The following is a 22,162-nucleotide window of genomic DNA, read 5'->3' as shown; positions in this document are numbered from 1 at the left end:
TGATTTGTGGGCGTTTAAATAACATTCCCTTGTGACTCAGCTGGTAAACAGTCTGCCTGCAATGCGCAAGACCTGGTTCAATCCCTGGGTTGGGAAGATCCACTGTAGAAGGGAAAGCCTACCTACTCCAGTATTCTGGCCTGGAAAATTCCATGGACTGTAGATACCATGGTGTCGCAAAGAGTTGGAAATGACAGAGTGACTTTCACTTCAAATAACATTTATTTGAGTTAAATATATTTAATCACTTAAAATTATTTTTTGTTGTGAGTTTGTAACATTTGGCATATCTATTAATAATCAAGAAAACATGATGGTAAAAAATTCAAAGTGTTATTCACTCATTCGTATCCAACAATTTGCAACCCCATGGGCAGTATCCTGTCAGGCTTCTCTGTCCATGGAATTCTCCAGGCAAGAATACTGGAATGGGTTTCCATTCCCTTCTCCAGGGGATCTTCCTGACCCAGGGACTGAACCCAGGTTTCCTGCATGGCAGGCAGATTCTTTTCCATTCGAGCCACCAGGGAAGCCCCCAAATCAAAATATACTCACATTAGAAAGAAAAATAGTGTGGGAATATTTAGCTCCCCAAAGTTTAAACTACCTTTCACAGTTTATAAAAAATGATCTAATTATACTATACTTATAAAAGGAAACTAAACTTTCTAGTGCAGATGCAAATGAAGGATGTTCAGAGAAAGTGTCAAAATCTCATTATCAAGGAAACTAAAATAAGGGAGGATATGGTTAAAACTAATAAGGATGATTTCAGATATTTTTCCATGCTAATGAGACATTTAGTATGTTGGAGACATACATAAAAATTAGAAGAAAGCAAAATGAGAATAATTTGCCCAAAATAAGCTTGAAATATTTATGGCAATAGACATCAATTCCTTAAGCTGGATTCCCAGTACAAATTAGTGGAATTCCATTTGATTATACTTCCTTCAAAGTGAGCCCAAACATTAATAGCCACTATAATCATGACTTAAGTTAATATTTCCATGTCTTTGTGTAATGTAAAATGTTTATATAAATATTGTATTGCTCAACATAGTTCCAGAGCTACAGAAATACTAAAAGTGACATTATGCTCACTGCTTGGAAACATTCTAAGCCAAATTTAGGTATATGACCATTTACCTTAGAATTAAAGAGTTTCAGGAAGAATAGCATTTCTTTTAGCAACCTTACACTTGAATCCCAAACCAAACATGATATATAAAGTCCTCCTATACTTTAGTTCTATGAAAGAATTATAGAAAAGTACAGCCATTTATAGGAGAGTTTACTTCGATGAATAAATGTTGTTTGAGGGTTTTTGTTTTCATGTCTCAGGAAAATCTACTGGACTATGAGGCCAGAATTATGATGTTGATATGATCATCACTAGCTGTAATACTTGACCGGTTTGAATTGAGAGGTGCTACAAGTGTAACATGTCAAATCAAAAGACAATACTAAAAAAAGAACAATGTAGAATATAGCTTTCACTTTTATAGTGATTACACTTTAACTTGGTAATACTTTGGATTATTGGAATAAAAAACTCATTTTATCAGTTTCTTTTTACCTTTTTAATGTGTGTATATGTGCTCAATTGTGTCTGACTCTTTGTGACCTCATGGACTGTAGCCCATCAGGCTCCTCTAACCACGGGATTTTCCAGGCAAGAATACTAGAGTAGGTTGCCATTTACTTGTCTAGGGGATCTTCCGAACCCAGGGATCAAACTCACATCTTTTGCATCTTCTATATCATCAGGCAGATTCTTTACCACTAGTGCTACCTGAGAAGCCCACCTTTTTAATGTAGCTACTGGAAAATTTAATGTAGCTACATAAGTGGTTCATGTTATATTTCTCCTGGACAATGCTGATTTAGACCAACAGGTTCTTAGCTAAGGAATTGCTTGTTGGCAAGATAAGTTATTTGGACATGTTTTGTTCCTCTGAGAAATGATGTTCTATAAGTTGACGGGGTTCCTGAGAAAGTTGGCAGAGCCTGTTTAGCCCATATTGCAAACAAAGTGATCACCACCACAAGTCTAGTTATGATTCATCATCATAGAGTTAACTCCCTTCATCCATTTTGCCCAATCTCTTTCCCCTCTGGTAACCCCTAACATGGTCTCTGTATCTATGAGTTAACTTTTGTTTCATTTTTTTTTCATTTTGTTTTTTTAGATTATACAAATGCGTGAAATCACATTGTATGTGTCTTTCTCTGTCTGACTTATTTCACTTAGCATATTGCCCTCAAGGTCCATCCATGATGTCTCAAGAGGCAGGATATCTTTCTTTTTTATTGGTAGGTAGACTTTCATTGTGTGTGTGTGTGAGGGGGGAGGTGTGTAAATACACAGAAGTGGAATAGCTGGGTCATGGGGTAGTTCTGTTCCTAATCTTTGGAGTAATCTTCATACTGTTTTCCATAGTGGCTGCAACAATTTATAGTCCCCTTAAGAGTGTACTAGGGTTTCCTTTTCTCCATATCCTTTCCAATGTTTGTTTGTTATTGTCTTTTTGATAAGTCATTCTAACAGGTGTGATGTGATACTCCATTGTGGTTTTGATTTGCATGTCTCTGATTCGTGATGTTGAAGATTTTTTCATGTGTATTTTGGCCATAATATATGCCATCCCTGAAAACATATCTATTCAGGTACTCTGCCCATTTTTTTAAATTTTAATACCAAATCAAACTTTTATTTATAAAAGCAAATGCTGAATGAGTAGCACTCTCAGATGATCAAAGCCATTTTGTTTTGTTTTATTTTTTAGTGGAAGGATAATTGCCTTACAGAATTTTATTGGTTTCTGCCCAACATTTGTCACTGTATATTTACTGTTGAGTTGCATGAGTTTTTTATGTTGAATATTAACCCTTTATTGGATAAATCATTCATGAATATTTTATCTCATTCAGTAGGTTGGTTACCTTTAAGTTGTGATGATGGTTTTCTTTGCAGAAGCATTTTATCTTGATGTTGTCCCATTTGTTTAGTTTTCTTTTGTTTCTTTTGCCTTTGGTGTCAGATCCACAAAAATATTACTAAGACTGATGTAAGTAAGCTTCCTGCCTATGTTGTCTTGTAGGCATATTATCATTTCAAGTCTTACATTCAAGTCTTTAATCCCCTTTGCATTAATTTTTATGTATACTCTTAGTTGTCTACTTTTATTCTTTTGCTTGTGGCGGTCCAGTTTTCCAACATCACTTACTGAAGAATAAATATTGTGTGTTAATGTTCCTTTATCATAAAGTAATTGTGTGTGTGGGTTTATTTCTAGGCATCTGTTCTGTTTCATGATCTGAGTGTCTATTTTTATTTACCACCCTATTTTGATTACTATAGCTTTGTAATATAATTTGATTAAAATTGGGGAGCATGATACCTCCAGCTGTGTTCTTTCTCAAAGTGGTTTCAGTTGTTCAAGATCTATTATGTTTCCATATAAATTTTAGAATTCTTTTGTTTTGGTTCTTTGAAATATGCCATTGGCATTTTAACAGGAGATTGCATTGAACTGTAAATTGTTTTATATAATATGGAGATTTTAACTATTAATTCTTCCAACCCATGAATATGAACTATCTTTCCAATTATTTGAGTATTTTTGAATTGCTTTTTCAGTGTCTTATAGTTTTCAGTATATAGGTCTTTTACCTCCTTGACTTAATTTATTTCTAGGGATTTTATTCTTCTTAATGCAATTATAAATGGGATAATTTTCTTAATTTCTCTTATATTTTTCTATTAGTGTATAGAAACACCACAGATTTCTGTATATTGATTTTGTATCCTGTGACTTTGCTAATACTATTTATTAGTCCTAACAGTTTTGAAAGTCCCTTGGACTGCAAGGAGATCCAACCAGTCCATTCTAAAGGAGATCAGTCGTGGGTGTTCTTTGGAAGGAATGATGCTAAAGCTGAAACTCCAGTACTTTGGCCAGCTCATGCGAAGAGTTGACTCATTGGAAAAGACTCTGATGCTGGGAGGGATTGGGGGCAGGAGGAGAAGGGGACAACAGAGGATGAGATGGCTGGATGGCATCCAACTCAATGGATGTGAATTTGAGTGAACTCCAGAGCTGGTGATGGACAGGGAGGCTTGGCGTGCTGCAATTCATGGGGTCACAAAGAGTCAGATATGACTGAGTGACTGAACTGAACTGAACAGTTTTTTTTGTGCAGTCTTTAGGTTTCTTGAAATATGGAGCATCATGTCATCTGCAAATAGTGAAAATTTATTGATTTGGATACCTTTTATTTTTTGCCATATCGCTGTGACCAGAACTTCCAATAATATGTTGAATAAAAGTGAGAGTGACCATCCTTGTCTTGTTTCTGATCTTAGAGAAAGAGCTGAAAGCTATTCACTATTGGGTATGATGCGAGCTGTGTGATTGGCCTTTAGTATGGTGAGGTACATTCCTTCTATACCACCTGATTTTTTTTTTTTTTATCATAAATGGGTGTTAAAATTTTTCCAATGCTTTTTCTGCATCTATTTAGATGATCAGAGGATTTTTATCTTTCATTTTGTTAATGTAATGTGTTGTGTTGATTGTTCTATAGAAGTTGAATCATCCTTTGTTGTTGTTTAGTCACTAAGTTGTGTCCAACTCCTGTGGCTGTCTGGACTGTAGCCCATCAGACTCCTCTGTCCATGGGATTTCTGAGGCAAGAATACTGGAGTGGGTTGCCATTTTCTCTCCCAGGGAAATCATCCTTATATCTCTGGAATAAATAAATACCATTTGATCATGATGTATGGTCCTTTTAACGTACTGTTGAATTTAATTTGCTAATATTCTGTTGAGTTTTCAATCTGTAGTCATCAAGGATATTGCCCTACAATTTTCTTTTTTCTCTGATGTCCTTGATTTGGTATTAGGATAGTGCTGACTTTGTATAATGTATTTGGAAGATTTTCTTCCTCTTTAATTTTTTGGAAGAGTTTGAGAAGGATAGGTTATTAAATATTTGAATGTTTTGTATAATTTTCCAGTAAAGCTGTCTGATTCTGAAGCTTTGTTTTTTGGGAGATTTTGATTACTATTTTAGTCTCCTTAGCCTAAAGGAGAGTCTAACTAAAGTCTTTAGTTATTAGTCTATTTAGATTTTTCTATTTCTTTATGATTCAGTCTTGAAAGATTGTATGTCTACCAATTAATCCATTTCTTCTAGACTGTGCAATTTGTTAGCATATAATTGTCCATAGTGGTCTCTTATAATCTGTTGCCTTTTGGTGGTGTCATCTATAGCTTCTCATTTATTTCTGATTTTATTTGAGACCTTTTTTTTCTTAGTCTAGCTAAAGGTTTATCCATTTTGTTTCTTCTTAAAGAACCAGCTCTTAGTTATATTGATCTTTTCAAAATTTTTTTAAGTCTTTTTCATTTATTTCTACTCTGATCTTTATTTCCTTCCTTCTAAATGTGGTCTTCATTTTTTTTTGTTTGTTTCTTTAGATGTAGATCACTTATTTGGGATTTTTCTTATTTATTGAAGAGGTCTGTATTGCTGTGATCTTTCATGACATTATTGCTTCATCCCATAGATTTTGATATGTTATACATCTGTGTTCATATGTGTCTATGTATTAAATTTCTTGGACCCTTTGTGGTTCAATAGCATGTTGTTTAATGTTTATGTTCTTGTGTTTTCTCTTTTTTTCTTGTGATTGACTTCTAGTTTCATACCATTTTGGTTGGAGAAGATGCTTGATATGATTTCAATCTTCTAAATTTATTGAGGCTTATTTTTTGACTTAGCATGTGATTTATCTTAAATAATATTCTATACATATTAATAAGAATGTATATTCTGCCAGTTTTGGATGGATTGTTATATATGATGTGAATATATATATGTGAAAGTGACTGACTCAATCTGGTCTAATGTGTCATTTACATCTGATTTTTGTTGTTTTGCTGATTTCCTGCCTGAATAATCTATCCACTGATGTAAGTTATAAAGGTGACTAAAATTATAATAATTATTTAAGGGATGCATAAAATGAAAAGATGTTAAAAAGTGTCACTGAAAGTATAAAGCATGGGGACAGCAGTAAAAATAAAGCTATCTGTTCAAATTTAAGTTGCTACAAATTTAAACAGACGACTGTTTACATAGCATGTTACATGTGGACCTCATAATAATGCAAAGGAAAATTTTTGTGGTAAATACACAAAATAAAATAAGAAATATAAACATAATACTAAAAGTGAAAGTGTTAGTCGCTCAGTCATGTCCGACTCTTTGCGACCCCATGAACTGTAGCTTGTCAGGCTCTTCTGTCCTTGGAATTATCCAGACAAGAATAACAGAGTGGGTTGCCATTTTCTTCTCCAGGGGATCTTCCCAACCCAAGGATCAAACCCAGTTCTCCTGCATTGCAGGCAGATTCTTTACTATCTGAGTCACCAAGTTAAATGGCAATTGGAAAATATTTATCTATGACTAGTTTAAATCTAAATGGACTAAATTCACCAAACAATGTAGAATATCTGAATAAATCAAAACACAAGACTTGTCTATATGCTGCCTACAAAAGAGTGACTTCAGAAGAAAGGACACACACAGACTGAAAGTTAAGAGATGGAAATTTTTTTCCATGCAAATTGAAATGAAAAGGAGAAAAAATGGAGTAGCTATATTCATTTTAGACAAAACTGACTTTAAAACAAAGGCTGTGATAAGACAATAAAGAAAATTACATAGTGATAAAGGAGTCAATCCATTAAGAAAATATAACATTTGTAATATTCATATGTACCCAACAGAGAACACTAAGATATATAAAGCAAATATTACAGACATAAAGGGAGAAACTTAAACCAATACAATACTTCAGTTACCACTTCTATTTGTTCCTATATTTTCTATCTGTTGAAATTCTAATTATATATAGTCATTTTTTTCCTGATTTCTCAGTGAGCATGTTTATGCCCATTATTTCTTATGTCCATTTTCTTCTTTTCCTGAGATTTTGACTTGTCATTTGATTGGAGCATTGTTTCCACATTTTACCTAATTCTCTGTGTTTGTTTATATTTATTAGATAAATCAGCCCTCTCCCCCAGTCTTGAAGGAGTGGACTTATTGAAATAGTATCTTGTGGGGCTCAGAAGTTAGTTCTCAACTGGCCACCAGAGTCAGCACTCAAGGGGTGCCCACTATGTGGGTTATATGTCAGGGTATAGTAGGGCTATAGTAACTCCTGCTATAGTAGGGCTACAGCTGCTATAGGGTACTTAGTGGAAGGGACTGGCCCCAGCCTGGTTGCAGGGCCTGGCTAAGGTTACTGTGGAGTACTGATGGGTGGGCTTATTGCTTGGCTAGTTGTGAGGTCTTACTGAGCTACAGAGGGCAGTTTGGTCTCTCAGTGGAACATGCACATGAGCACTAACAATTTATAGAGAGTATTTCACAATGGCTCCCACCAGTGTTGGCATTATTAAGGTAGCCTGAGATCACAAAATGGCTCCCACCAGTGTCTCAGTTACCAGGGAATGTCCCGGCTAGTTTCTGCCTCTCCTCCAGATGACTCAATAGTAGTAAATGGGTAACCTACACCCATGGTCCAGGAGCTTTTCAATCTATTGTTTGTACACTGGTTTTTATGCCATAGGAGTTGTGTGTGGGCCCTTTAAGAGCAAGATTTCTGTTCCCTGCAGTTTTATTGTTTTCCTGCATGTATTCTTTGTTGGTTTTCAGAGTCAGGTGCTTTATGTGATTGTCTTTCTTCTGCAGGATCTACAGGTTGGGGTTCCTGATATGGAGCATATGGAGCTTTGTGGTCCCTTCCAATGGTGGATTTTAACCTTGGTGAGACTTTTTCTGCCCTTCCTACCCATCTTGATGCTGTCCCTTTACTCTTCGTTGATATCTCTGTTCACCCAATGTTATGTCCCTTTAGGAGGAAATTATTTTATATATACTTGTATCTTTGTTGTGTCTGTAGGAAGAGGTGCATTCAGGGTCTTCTGTCTTGAAACCTCTGGAAAAATAATGTTACATAAATTTTCATTCCTTTTTATTAATTGCACACAACCATAATTATAGTTCAGTGAAAATCTCTAAATCAGTGAGAAATAGTTTACATAATCAAGCTTTAGTGTACACCAGGAACATCTGGAAGGTTTATTAAAACAATAACTGCTGTGCCCTATATCTAGTTTCTAATACATATGTCTGTGGTGGGGCCTGAAAATTTGCATTTCTAAACTTCCCCATGACACTACTGCTGCTATTTATAGGGAAAGCACATTTTGAGAACTCTTGGGTTAATTTTTTCCTCAGTGATCAAAAATGATACCAGTGAAATAGGGAGTTTTTTAAGTTTACCAATGTTTGTAGCCTCACATAAAAGAATAATAGACAAAAAAATTATCTAAACAGACATTTATTCTAAGACTAAGCATTGTTCCCATAAGAAAATTATTGTCATGTAAAAAATTCATCTCTCAAAGTAACACATATATAATTTTTATTCTCAACAGTCAACTTGTTTTTTCTTTAAAATCTTCATTTTATTTTTAACTTGAAAAGGATTCCAGATTAATTCTTTCTGCTTTACGTGGAAGAAAATTAGTTCTAAACATCCATGTAAAGGGATTAAACTTCTTAAAGCAATGGAAAAGAATCAGTGTGTTTCATAGCCATTTAATCAGTTCATAACCAAAATGAGTAACACCTGTACTTCAGAATTTCATCACCTTTTTATCATTTGGAATTGAGGGTTTGTGTTAGCTTAGTATTTCTGTGGTTAAATCATTTAAATCTCTAAAAGAGATTAACAAAATAAACCTGTCATCTTCAAAAGTCAAATTCATGAAAGTTATACTATGCATTTTCAAATGCATTTCCACTCAATAAAACTTTGCTTTGAGAAAATGCTATTGGGAAGCAATTTAGCATACTATGTATTTTAGCTTACAAATAATATCATTTTGACAATTATTCCATTTATATCTAGTTCCAGTGTTCAATATTTAGTACTTATCTTTTTAAACTTCACAGCTTTTAGTATCTGAGCAATTATTGGGCAACATCTATTTGAAATTTAGACTCCTTCGCTATTGCAGGTTCTCTATAATCTGAAGTTAATTCATCTGTTAATAATTATTTCCTCAATATAAATCATTCTAAACTTTCAGTTTACAGACTCTTCATCACCTTTGCCTTGATTCTTGCTTCTGAGCTACTACCTGAAATTTCCTGCTCTCTCCATTGCTGCTGTTCAGTCATACAGTTGTTTCCAACTCCTCAATCCCATTGACTGCAGCACCCCAGGATTCCCTGTCCTTCATCATCTCTCAGAGTTTGTGCAAACTCACATCCTTTGAAACAGTGATTGCCTTCCAACCATCTCATCCTTTGCCACCCCTGTCTCTTTTTGCATTTGATCCTTCCCAGGATCAGGGTCTTTTCCAATGAGTCAGCTCTTTGCATCTGATGGCCAAAGCATTGGAGCTTCAGCATCAGCCCTTCCAATGAATATTCATGGTTGATTTCCTTTAGGATTGACTGGTTTGATATCCTTGTTGTCCAAGGCACTGTCAACAGTCTTCTCTAACACAACAGTTCCAAAGCATCAATTCTTTGGTGCTCAGCCTTTTTTATGGTCCAACTCTCACCTCTGCACATGACTACTGGAAAAACCATAGTTCAATTCAATTCGGTCACTCAGTCCTACCTGACTCTCTGTGACCCCATGGACTGCAGCACATGAAGCTTCCCAGTACATCACCAAATCCCAAAGCTTGCTTAAATGCATTTCCGTTGAGTTGGTGATGCCATCCAACCATCTTATCCCCTGTCATCCCTGTCTCCTCCTGCCTTCAATCTTTCTGAGCATCAGGGCCTTTTCCAGGGATTTGGCTCTTCACATCAGGTGGCCAAAGTACTGGAGTTTCAGCTTCAGCATCAGTCCTTCCAATAAATATTCAGGACTGATTTTCTTTAGGATTGACTGGTTGGATCTCTTTGTGGTCCAAGGGATTCTCAAGAGCCTATGCCAACACCACAGTTCAAAAGCATCAATTCTTCGGTACTCAGCTTTCTTTATAGTCCAACTCTCACATCCATACATGACTACTGAAAAAACCATAGCTTTGACTAGATGGACTTTTGTTGGCAAAATAATGTCTCTGCATTCTAATATGCTGTCTAAGTTGGTCATAACTTTTCTTCCAAGGAGAAAATATCTTTTAATTTCATGGCTGTAGTCACCATCTGCAGTGATTTTGAAAGAAAGGGAAAGTGAATTCGTTCAGTCGTGTCTGACTCTTTGCGACCCCACGGACTGTAGCCTACCAGGCTCATCTGTCCATGGGATTTTCCAGGCAATAGTACTGGAGTGGATTGCCATTTCCTTCTCCAGGGGATCTTTCCAACCCAGGGATTGAACCCGGGTCTCCCGCATTGTAGACAGACGCTTTACCCTCTGAGCCACCAGGGAAGTCCTTGGAGCCCCCCAAAATAAAGTCCCTCACTGTTTCCACTGTTACCCCATCTATTTCCCATGAAGTGATGGGACCAGATGCCCTGATCTTAGTTTTCTGAATGTTGAGTTTTAAGCCAGCTCTTTCACTCCCCTCTTTACTTTCGTCAAGTGGCTCTTTAGTTTTTCTTTGTTTCTGCCATAAGTGTGGTGTCATCTGGGTAGCTGAGGTTATTGATATTTCTCCTGGCAATCTTGACTCCAGCTTGTGCTTCATCCAGTATGGCATTTCACATGATGTATTCTGCATAGAAGTCAAATAAGCAGGGTGACAATGTACAGCCTTGACATACTCCTTTCCTGATTTGGAACCAGTCCATTATTCCACATCCAGTTCTAACTGTTGCTTCTTGACCTGCACACAGATTTCTCAGAAGGCAATTAAGGTGGTCTGGTATTCCCATCTCTTGAAGAATTTTCCAGAGTTTGTTTTGATCCACAGAGTCAAAGGCTTTGGCATAGTCAATAATACAGAAGTAGATGTTTTTCTGGAACTCTCTTGGTTTTTCAGTGATCCAGCGGATGTTGACAATTTGATCTCCAGTTCCTCTGCTTTTTCTAAATCCAGCTTGTACATCTGGAAGTTCATGGTTCACTTACTGTTGAAGCCTGGCTTGGAGAATTTTCAGTATTATTTTGCTAGCGTGTGAGATGAGTGCAATTGTGTGGTAGTTTGAGCATTCCTTGACATTACCTTTCTTTGGGATTGGAATGAACACTGACCTTTTCCAGTCCTGTGGCCACTGCTGAGTTTTATAGATCTCCAGGCATATTGATTGGAGCACTTTCACAGCATCATCAATTGCATTAGGATCACAATATTTTGTTACTACTCTGATAGACCAAATTTTTTTGAACATTACACATAGATAAAACATAAAATATATAAAAATTCCTTAATATAATATATTAATATTATGGCTTTGATTTACTTAAGTGATTACTTGCAAATCAGTTAGAGATTAAAAGGTGCTTAGACTCTAAGGGAAATGATTGAGGCTATGTCATAATCAGTGATAGTTTATTTTCTTTTCTTGTATTTTCCATGTCTATCTTTTTGTATCAATATTATGCTCACCTTATAAAAACAGGTAGTAAATAAATATTTCTGAATTCCTTGCAATATTTATATGTTATACTAAAATTATCTGGTTTTTTTTAGTATTGTATAAATCACTTGTAAAGCTTTCCTAATTTGATATTTTTTTCTTCCTAGGAAGATATTAAATTACTGATTTAATAATCATTTCCTTTAAAAATCATTTTGAAAGCATTCATTTTGGATCTGCTGCATATATAAATGTCTCTCTTTACATTTCTAGTACTGACAATTATTTCTTCTCTTTACCTTAGTCAATATTTCTAGCTGAGAATAACTATCAAACTACCAACTTATAAATTTTGTTGCCTTCTCATTTTAATTTTCTATTCATTTTTCCTCTGCTGACATTGCTTTTATATAGTTTCTTTGGAATTATTTTTTCTTTGTTTCTACTTTGAAAGTTGAAAACTTTTGCTCATTAAATTTTGGTCTTTTCTTTCTATAAATTCATGTCATTAAGCTTATAAATTTCTGTCTGAATATCTCTTAGCCATATCCCACAGATTCTAATATTATCTATTATTATTCTATATTTTAAAAATTCATCATAATCTCTTTGCATGGATTATCTGAGAGTATTTCTAAATATTTGTGCTTTCTTGGTTTCTTTTTGTCTCCAGTTTTAATGAAACTCTGCTGTGGTTCCAGACCATAGTCTGTATTTTTCTGTAATTCTTTAAAAAATATTAATAGTTTTTTTATAGCATAGTTCATAATTACTTTTCATAGGCATTTCATACCTGATTGAAAATAATATCATTGTGCAGTTATTGGAAAAAGAATTCTTTATCTATTAGAACTATCAAAGAAAAAGATTAACTCCTTTGGGAAGAGAGAGAGTGATAACTTTTTATGTCTCTGTTTTATCCTGACTGTAAGCATGAGGTTTCTGGATTACATGCAGACTAATTACAAACATAGCAGTCTTGGTGCTGGTTCCCATGCCTCATTTTTCTTTTGGAAAATGTGATGAGGGCATATGTCACCCTATATGTAGAGAATAGGGACTCTCTAGGATAGGACTGAAGATTATGACTATTGAGGCTCACACAGGGACTCTTACATAAATGCCTTTCCCGCCCTGCTGAAAAGAGGAAGAAAACTTTGCTCTGTACTACAAACAAACCCTCTCTGGGAAAATAGGTGGGAAGTCCCTTGGTTTTTACAATCCTTTGCAGTAGAAACTCCAGGAAAGAGAAAATTGTTTACCCCTCCTGGATAGTTCATTATTTGTGATGTCTAAGGCTTGTTTTCTATTCACTCATCTTGAACTCAGTTTGCCAATAATGTTTGGTCAGAAACCCTCACTATTCAGAAATATGGAAATATTACCTTCTCAAAAGAGAACCACATATCCTTAGACCTACCTCAGCAGCCTGAGTCATGTCAGGATGTGGCACCAGTTCCAAGTTGCTGGCTATTGTTCATTAGGGGCTATTACTTGGGGATCGCAACTGTAATCAGAAGGTTTAGAATTCATCTCTCTTATCACCCAACTACCCCACAGCATGCCAATCTTGCAGCCTCTACTCTGTTGATGATAGTAATGAGGTATGAGAAGGTGCGAGTAAAGGACTCCCTCTAGATTTTGGTGTGTGGTTTCCCTGATAACTCAGTTGGTAAAGAATCCACCTGCAATGCAGGAGACCTGGATTCTCTCCCTGGGTTGGGAAGATTTCCTGGAAAAGGGAAGGCTACCCACTCCAGTATTCTGGCCTGGAGAATTCCGTGGACTATATAGTCCCTGGGGTGGCAAAGAGTCGGACACGAATGAGTGGCTTTCACTTTCACTTTCTTTCTAGATTTTGGCAGTAATGAGACAGTACTCTCTCCACTCTACTTCTGCTTGGACCATTTCCTACAAAAATATATCATAATTTTAGATGGTAATTAGAACTACAGAAAGTGAAACCAAAGTTCAATGATTCAACTGACTTTATGCAAAACTAAATTAAATTAAGTACATAAATATTTGAATAGATAATGCTGGATTTAACATTCAGCATTTCTTCTAATGCCATCTTTTTAAATGTTTTTATCAATGGACTCTAAGACCATAAGTGCAAAACTCAGTAGAAACTGACTTAAAGCATAAATTTAAACAATAAGCATAGGAATATCAAGGTGAATAATGATCAAGACAATGAAGCTACGAATTAGTGAATAAAAAGGAAATGAGTTCCCTATAAAAACAATGCTAAACAACCAAAAAAATCTTGTTCCACTGAAAAAAAGTGTTTCTTCCCCAATCTGCATTTAATAACCATGATAAAAATGCCCAAATATTCCAATTTCATAGCATTCCAAGCAACACAAATAAAACTCTAACTGATCTCACTTCAGTTCAGTTGCTCAGCTGTGTTCGACTCTTTGAAACGCCATGGACTGCAGCACGTCAGGCTTCCCTGTGCATCACCAACTCCCAGAGCCTACTCAAACTCATGTCCAGTGAGTCGGTGATGCCATCCAATCATCTCATCCTCTGTTGCCCCCCTTCTCCTCCCACCTTCAATCTTTCTCAGCATTAGGGTCTTTTCCAATGAGTCAGTTCTTTACATCACGTGGCCAAAGTATTGGAATTTCAGCTTCAGCATCAGTTCTTCCAGTGAATATTCAGGACTGATTTCCTTTAGGATTGACTGGTTGGATCTCCTTTCAGTCTAAGGGATTCTCAAGGGTCTTGTCCAATAGCACAGTTCAAAAGCATCAATTCTTTGGTGCTCAGCTTTCTTTATAGTCCAAATCTCACATCCACACATGACTACTGGAAAAACCATAGCTTTGACTAGATGGACCTTTGTTGGCAAAGTAATGTCTCTGCTTTTTAATATGCTGTCTAGGTTGGTTATAACTTTTCTTCCAAGGAGCAAGTGTCTATTAATTTCATGGCTGCAGTCACCATATGCAGTGATTTGGGAGCCCCCAAAAATAAAGTCTCTCACTGTCTCCATTGTTTCCCAATCTATTTCACATGAAGTAATGGGACCAGATGCCATGATCTTCATTTTTTGAATGTTGAGTTTTAAGCCAGCTTTTTCATTCTTCTCTTTCACTTTTATCAAGAGGCTCTTTAGTTCTTCTTTGCTTTCTGCCATAAGGGTGGTGTCATCTGTGTAGCTGAGGTCACTGATATTTCTCTTGGCAATCTAGACTCCAGCTTGTGCTTTATCCAGCCCAGCATTTCACATGATGTACTCTGCATAGAAGTCAAATAAGCAAGGTGACAATATACAGCCTTGATGTACTCCTTTCCCAATTTGGAACCAGTCTGTTGTTCATGTTCAATTCTAACTGTTGCTTCTTGACATGTATACAGATTTCTCAGGAGGCAGGTAGAGTGGTCTGGTATGCCCATCTCTTGAAGAATTTTCCACAGTTTGTTGTGATCCTCACAGTCAAAGGCTTTGGCATAGTCAATAACATAGAAATAGATGTTTTTCTGGAACTCTCTTGCTTTTTCAATGATCCAGTGGATGTTGACAATTTATCTCTGGTACCTCTGCCTTTTCTAAATCTAGCTTGAAGTTCATAGTTCATGAATCTGGAAGTTCATGGTTCATGTACTATTGAAACCTGGTTTGGAGAATTTTGAGCATTAATTTGCTAGTGTGTGAGATGAGTACAATTATGTGGTACTTTGAACATTCTTTGGCATTGTCTTTTTTTGGGATTGGAAAGAAAATGGAACTTTTCCAGTCCTGTGGCCACTGTTGAGTTTTCCAGATATGCTGGCATACTGAGTGCAACACTTTTATAGCATTCTCTTTGAGGATTTGAAATAGCTCAACTGGAATTCCATCACCTCCACTAGCTTTGTTTGTAATGATGCTTCCTAATGCTCACTTGACTTCACATTCCAGGATGTCTGGCTCTAGGTGAATGATCACAATATTGTGGTTGTCTGGATCATGAAGATCTTTTTTGTATAGTTCTTCTGAGTATTCTTGCTACATCTTCTTAATATCTTTTGCTTCTGTTAGATCCATACCATTTCTGTCCTTTATTGTGTCTGTCTTTGCATGAAATGTTCCCTTGGCATCTCTAATTTTCTTGTAGAGATCTCTAGTCTTTCGCATTCTATTGTTTTCCTCTATTTCTTTGCATTGATCACATAGGAAGGCTTTCTTATCTCTCCTTGCTATTCCTTGGGGCTCTGCATTGAAATGGGTATTTCTTTCCTTTTCTCCTTTGCCTTTTGCTTCTCTTCTTTTCTCAGTATTTGTAAGTCCTCTTCAGACAACCATTTTGTTTTTTCGCATTTCTTTTTCTTGGAGTTGGTCTTGATCACTGCCCCTTGTACAATCTCACGAACCTCCATCCATGGTTCTTCATGTACTCTGTCTATCAGATCTAGTCCCTTGCATCAATTTCTCACTTCCACTGTATAACCATAAGGGATTTGATTTAGGTCATATCTGAATGGTCTACTGGTTTTCCCTACTTTCTTCAATTTAAGTCTGAGTTTTGCAATAAGGCATTCATGATCTGAGCCACAGTCAGTTCCTGGTCTTGTTTTTGCTGACTGTATAGAGCTTCTCCATCTTTGGCTGCAAAGAATATAATCAATCTGATTTGGGGATTGACCATCTGGTGATGTCCATAAGTGATCTACCCAACTGTAATTTTTTTTTAAAAATTATACTATTCTTTAAAAAAAATAAAAGATATTTTGAGTAGTGTTAAAGTTTATTTTTAAGCTATATATTCATGGGATAAATATTTAAAATAAACAGTATGGTCAGTATATTTAGTGTTCATTTTTCTTAACTAAAGAAATATTCAGTTATACTTTAAAAATGTAGCAGCTTAACTAAATGTTCTTCTGATGTCTTGGGAATTATGAAATAAAATAACTTTTGTTATTTTTGCTTTTGTAAGGTTGAATTAGTTGTTAGCAATATGTTAATGATCCATTTTCTTTAGTAATAAATAAGGTATGCCTGATTTTTTTAGCTTGATTTATATATTTAGATCTAATACTGGATTTTTACACAATGCATGGATACTTTCTCATTGTTTATCTAAACCATAACATTTTTCTCTAATTGTTATTACTATTTTTATATGTATTAAATAAAATTTTGCCCTGAGCCCAAGACATCTCTAATTATGCGAGTACATGGCATGGGATGGAGGCATTAGGCAGTAGTTGCTCCTGTCTACATGTATTTGAGAATGACATGAGTAGGAACTTTATAAGCCTTAGGTAAACATACATTGTGGAAACTGTAAAATCTGATGTGGAATATGCTTCATGTATCCAGCCAGTACAAAATTCTCTTAGACTTACCCTTTCTATTTCTGCTATTAAGTTAAAATAGTTGATTCCTATGGGTCTTACTTCAAAGGAAGACCAGTGACTCATGGGCAATAGAATAGATACTACTGCATCGAAATTTTCTTCTGCTGATGTAATAATGTTTAATAATGTAGCGTATACTTATGTCCTGCATATACATTCAGAATATATGTGAATATTTAAGTTGTTAATATATGTTTGGCAACACAGTCTTTCTGGTCATTGGACTAAAGCAATGGTCCTCAAACTTCTAGCTTGCACGACAATCATTTGGAGGGCTTATATAGATTCCTTGTGTGTGCTCAGTCACTCAGTCATGTCTGAGTCTTTGTGACCGATAGACTATAGCCTGCCAGGTTCCTCTATCCATGGAATTTTCCAGAAAAGAATACCAAAGCAGGTTGCCATTTTCTTCTCCAGGGAAACCCAGACTCTTGAATCTCCTGCATTGTCAGCCAGTTCTTTTACCACTAGGGCCACCAAATTTTATGTGTGTGAAAGGGTTGGCAGATATATGTATGTAAAATATTAGAATAATCTACATAAAACTATATAAATTAGCCAAAATCAAAAATTATATATGCTAGGGTGTCAGTATTTTCTAAGATATACTAATAATTTACACAAATTTAGCAGTAGCTGGATTCTTTTCTCATTGACATGTGTGTTTTTACTTGAAAATCGTGCACCTGTCAGAGTTGTTAAACTCTGATGAATCTCTGTATATGCTTTCCTTCTGTTCTATTTTGACTGACTTGGTACCCATAAGAACATGTAGGAATGATAGATGTGGACTTTGAATTGATGAACTCTGATTGCTGTGTCAGTGAACTACTTTCTAATTGGCCTCATTCTTTCAAATCATTTACTATACACTTGTCCTTGGAGGTTATGTATCTTTTGGGTGTTTGTGGAAGTAATCTGATTATGGTCTTTTTTCCATCTTATTCTTTTCAGGGAAAAGTATGACAGATTAAGTACACTGGTGAGTTTTTAAAATATTTACTAAGACACTTTTAAAATTATATCAGTATCAACTGTCATTTTTAAAATTAGCTTTATAAAAGCATACTATCCTTTGCTTGTTACTGATCAAGTACAACATGGTAGAAAGAGGTGAATAGAACAGTAATAAGTAAAGATTGCAAAACAATGAATTAGAAAATAATTATTGCATTCTGAAGGAGATCAGCCCTGGGATTTCTTTGGAAGGAATTATGCTAAAGCTGAAGCTCCAGTACTTTGGCCACCTCACGCGAAGAGTTGACTCATTGGAAAAGACTCTGATGCTGGGAGGGATTGGGGGCAGGAGGAGAAGGGGATGACAGAGGATGAGATGGCTGGATGGCATCACTGACTCAATGGACATGAGTCTGAGTGAACTCCGGGAGTTGGTGATGGACAGGGAGGCCTGGCGTGCTGCGATTCATGGGGTTGCAAAGAGTGGGACACGACTGAGCGACTGAACTGAACTTAACTGATTGCATTGGTATGTACATTTAAGCTGCTTTTTTCCTCCTCCAGCTTAAAGTTACTCTAGTAACTTGATTAGAAATATTTCTGGAAGAAGCAATTGAGAAAGCCTGTTGATTAGCTGGAACTTTGACCTAAGAGCAATGATTCAGGAGGAAAAAAAAAAAAAAAAACATGCCTGCCATTCCTTCAGATAAATGATAGTCTTGGAAATAGGATGGACATAAGGTATAGGGAATTGGGATAGATAGAACGAAACATTTCTTGGAGACAGGTTTGTCAGACTTTGCAGTGCTGAGGCTGTGAAAATTATACCTCTGAGATTATCTAAATTCAGCAAAGGTCTGCCAAAGATAATTTAGTGTTCATTCCTCTGGTGACAAAATGTCAGAGCTTCCCTGCACACTGTGGGGCTTCAAATGGTTACAGATGTGCCAACACAGCAATCCTTTCAGCCTTCAGTGCTTGCATAAGCCTGGGACAATGGAATTTATAAGTCATATCCTTCATTCTTGAGCTGGCCCTGCCACTTTACTTCAGGTTGCCTGAATGATCTTTTAAGTCTTATATATGTTTTTGTAAAAGGTGGACAAGATGACTTCTTGAGGTTCTTTCTCTTAAAATCAAGCCTGTCTACTTGCTCTCCTCCACTGTGCTAATTAATTCCTAGTCTTAAGGGCTCCTTGGTGGCTCAGACAGTAAAGAATCTGCCAGGCATTCAGGAGACCCGGCTTCAATCCCTGGGTTGGGAAAATCCTCTGGAGAAGGGAATGGCTATTTACTCCAGTACTCTTGCCTGGAGAATTTCATGGACAGAGGAGCCTGGTGGGCTACAGCCCTTGGGGTCACAAAGTGTCAGACACAGTGGGTGACTAACACTTTCACTTTATGGCTTTTATGTATAGGATGTTCTCCTCCTTCCAAACTATTAGGTGCAAATATTTCTTAAAACACAAGAAGTATGAACCATAATGAAAAGACTGCTAAATGAATGATATTAAAACTTACAACTTCTGTTCAAAGAGAGACACTAAAAACAAAGTGAAAACATTCATCTTAGGCTGGGGAAAATCCATGAGAATTAAAGACAAACTAATTTTAAAAAAGGACAAATAAAGAAACAGTTTCTGGAGAAGGCAATGGCAACCCACTCCAGTACTCTTGCCTGGAGAATCCTGGGGATGGAGAGGCCTGGTGAGCTGCCGTCTATGGGGTCACACAGAGTCGGACACGACTGAAGCAACTTAGAAGCAGCAGCAGCAGCAAAGAAACAGTTTACCAAATGGGAAACCAAACAGGAAACCAAGAAGGTCAACAAGCATCTGTAAGGTGCTTAACATTGCTAATCAAATTAAAAACAACAGTGAGATTCCAATTCATGTTATAATATTGTAAAATTGATCACCCTAAAAGTAGATGAGGATGTGGATAAAGTTCTGTATTGATGAGAACAGATTAGAAGACAATTTGATAGTAGCTGGTAAGTTTGAAGATGTAGGCACAGAAATTTCACTTCTAGGTCTCTATTTTAGAGAACATTTTACACCTATGCAAAAGGATGTTTATTTAGCAAAGTTATAAAGACTGGTATAACTTTTCTTTAAACATACATGCTCAGTTACTTCAGTCATGTCCAACTCTTTGCAAGCCTATGGACTGTAGCCTGTCAGGCTCCTCTGTCCATGGGATTTTCCAGGCAAGAATACTGTAGTGGGTTGCCATCAGACTAACAGAATAACCCTTAAAATGAATGAACTAGATCCAAGTGTATCAACATATATAAATATAAAAACAATGAAAAATGAAAAAAGGCAATCAGAAAATTATATATACTACAAGATCCTATTTACTCAAAATTTAAAGGCTCACAAAATGAATTTTTTAAAAATGTTTAACACATGCTGTTAAACTGCATAGCCATGCATGGGAATGATACCCAGAAACTTTTTAGCAGTGTTTACCTTTGGGGAGGGAGAGGACAGGAGGATGGGTATTAGCTGGAATTAGAGAATCTCATTAAAAAATGAAATGTAAAGAAAATGTCAAAGTTAATATCAAATTAATTATTTTGTTGAGTATCTTACTAATATCTTTTACAATTTTCTGTACATTTAAAAGTTTCAATCAAATATCTTTTAGATGAATGAGAGAAATCCAAGCTCAGTCTTAATAAATTTCATTGATTATATATCCACAGATATCTATCTAGATATATATTCATGTCAGTATATATCTTTGTATTGTATCTGTGACACTCTATTTGATAATGTTTCCTTTTCCCATCAAATTAGGGGAAATTTGATTTTTTAAGGGATGACATTGATTTCTGTTTCTTTTCTGCCTTTTGCAGTGACTTGAACTGCACTAGGCATCTTGTATGTATGTAACAAATAGCTGTCAACTGATTGCAAAATTGCATTCACTGAACTGGAAATCCTCCCATGGTAAATTAGTAAGGCAGCATTTGCAAACTTTCCCCATACCAAAGAAACAAATATGTTTCTGTATTGCAAAGATTCTTTTTAACTTTCCCCTTTTATCCTGTCCTTGTTTCTTTCTCCCCTTCCCTCAACCATTTCTCCTCCTGTTCCCCACAAAATTCTTCTAAAACCACCAAAATCAAGCAAAGCAAGGTTTCATTACAAATAAAGATGTTATTTACAGCCACCCCAAACCTCTATGTTCCATCCTCCAGCTAAATGGGTCAGTGCTCTTGGGATGAGGATAAAGGAAACTCATAAATGTTGGTTTTGATCCAGAGGCATGTCAGATCCCAGATCGGATGTCTTTGCCAAAGGGAAACAGTGGTTATAAAAAAAAAAAAAAAGCGCTCTAAATTCAGCATCTCTCATTTTCTGACTGTAGAAGCTAAAAAACTTTATTGACTATCAAAGAGAAATAATTTTTTAGAAAAAATGACTACAGATGATCAGAGCATGTCTGCATGGAGGTAATATATTGCTGATAGATTTTCAAATATTCCAATGTATAATCTATTTTTTTGAGGTCTACATTTTATTTTAAAGAGCTGGTAAGTTGTTTTCTGTAAAGTGGATCAAAAACTTCTGAGAAAATAAGAATCAATTTGGGAATCCTCTAGTGTTTCTGGATTCAACCCCCAGGAAAAACTCATTGGGACACAAGTACACAAGTTTTCATGTTATTCCAGGGAGACTGTGGAGCTGCTGAAGCTTATCCGTAGATCTCCTTATTCTATAGACCCCAAGTCAGCATACTGGTCCCAAACACTTCCTAATAGTTCCAGTATCTGCCTAGAAACAAGCCCACATAATGATTTCTTATTACTAGATATGAACTTGTGAGATTTTAATGAATTATTGATGATTAACTGAAAAATGTTGAATAACACCATCATTTATCTCAAACTGACCTGCAGTTTTAAAGTATAGAATTCCCTAGAAACAAAATTCTACAGATAATTCTGAAAATTACATAAGGAAGGGGAATCATGGATTCTTTTCAACTATACTTCTAATCTTTAAAACTTCATTTCTGTTTACTATTAAGGCAATTTTACCAAAATAGAAACACTGCATTGAGTTCTTTTAGGCTCATTGCCTGATTTTACTTAGACTTGGAATGCAAGATAATTAGCAATATTGAATGTGAATGAAGCCAACATAGAGGAAAATAACTGGCTTTTAATTGTAATATCACTGTTTCTTTGGTTGAGGTCTCTAATTTAATGCAGTTAATGTGGCTATGTTAGTTATTCTTATAGTGGAAACAATCAATCCATCCCTGG

At 35.9% G+C, this 22,162-nt stretch overlaps 1 protein-coding gene across 28 annotated transcripts in view; it reads left to right on the top strand.

The window, feature by feature from the left end:
* LOC147379347 (uncharacterized) overlaps nucleotides 1–22,162 on the top strand; it is a 223,063-nt gene that overhangs the window by 121,973 nt on the left and 78,928 nt on the right. For 21 of the 28 annotated variants that reach the window (XR_015132984.1, XR_015132977.1, XR_015132930.1 and 18 more), the window contains one exon: nucleotides 7,771–7,845. The exons of 4 other annotated variants lie outside the window; for them this stretch is intronic. The gene's annotated coding sequence lies outside the window, so the exon portion shown is untranslated. Of the gene's footprint in view, nucleotides 1–7,770; nucleotides 7,846–17,880; nucleotides 17,909–22,162 lie in introns of all 28 variants that reach the window. 3 more of the 28 variants (XR_015133004.1, XR_015132968.1, XR_015132924.1) reach the window with 1 other exon arrangement.

This window comes from Bos grunniens, chromosome 1 (genome assembly GCF_055505025.1).
Source record: "Bos grunniens cultivar Pamir isolate PY7600 chromosome 1, Bosgru_T2T1.0, whole genome shotgun sequence".
NCBI classification, from domain to species: domain Eukaryota; kingdom Metazoa; phylum Chordata; class Mammalia; order Artiodactyla; family Bovidae; genus Bos; species Bos grunniens.
This window is presented reverse-complemented; position numbering and strand designations above follow the sequence as displayed.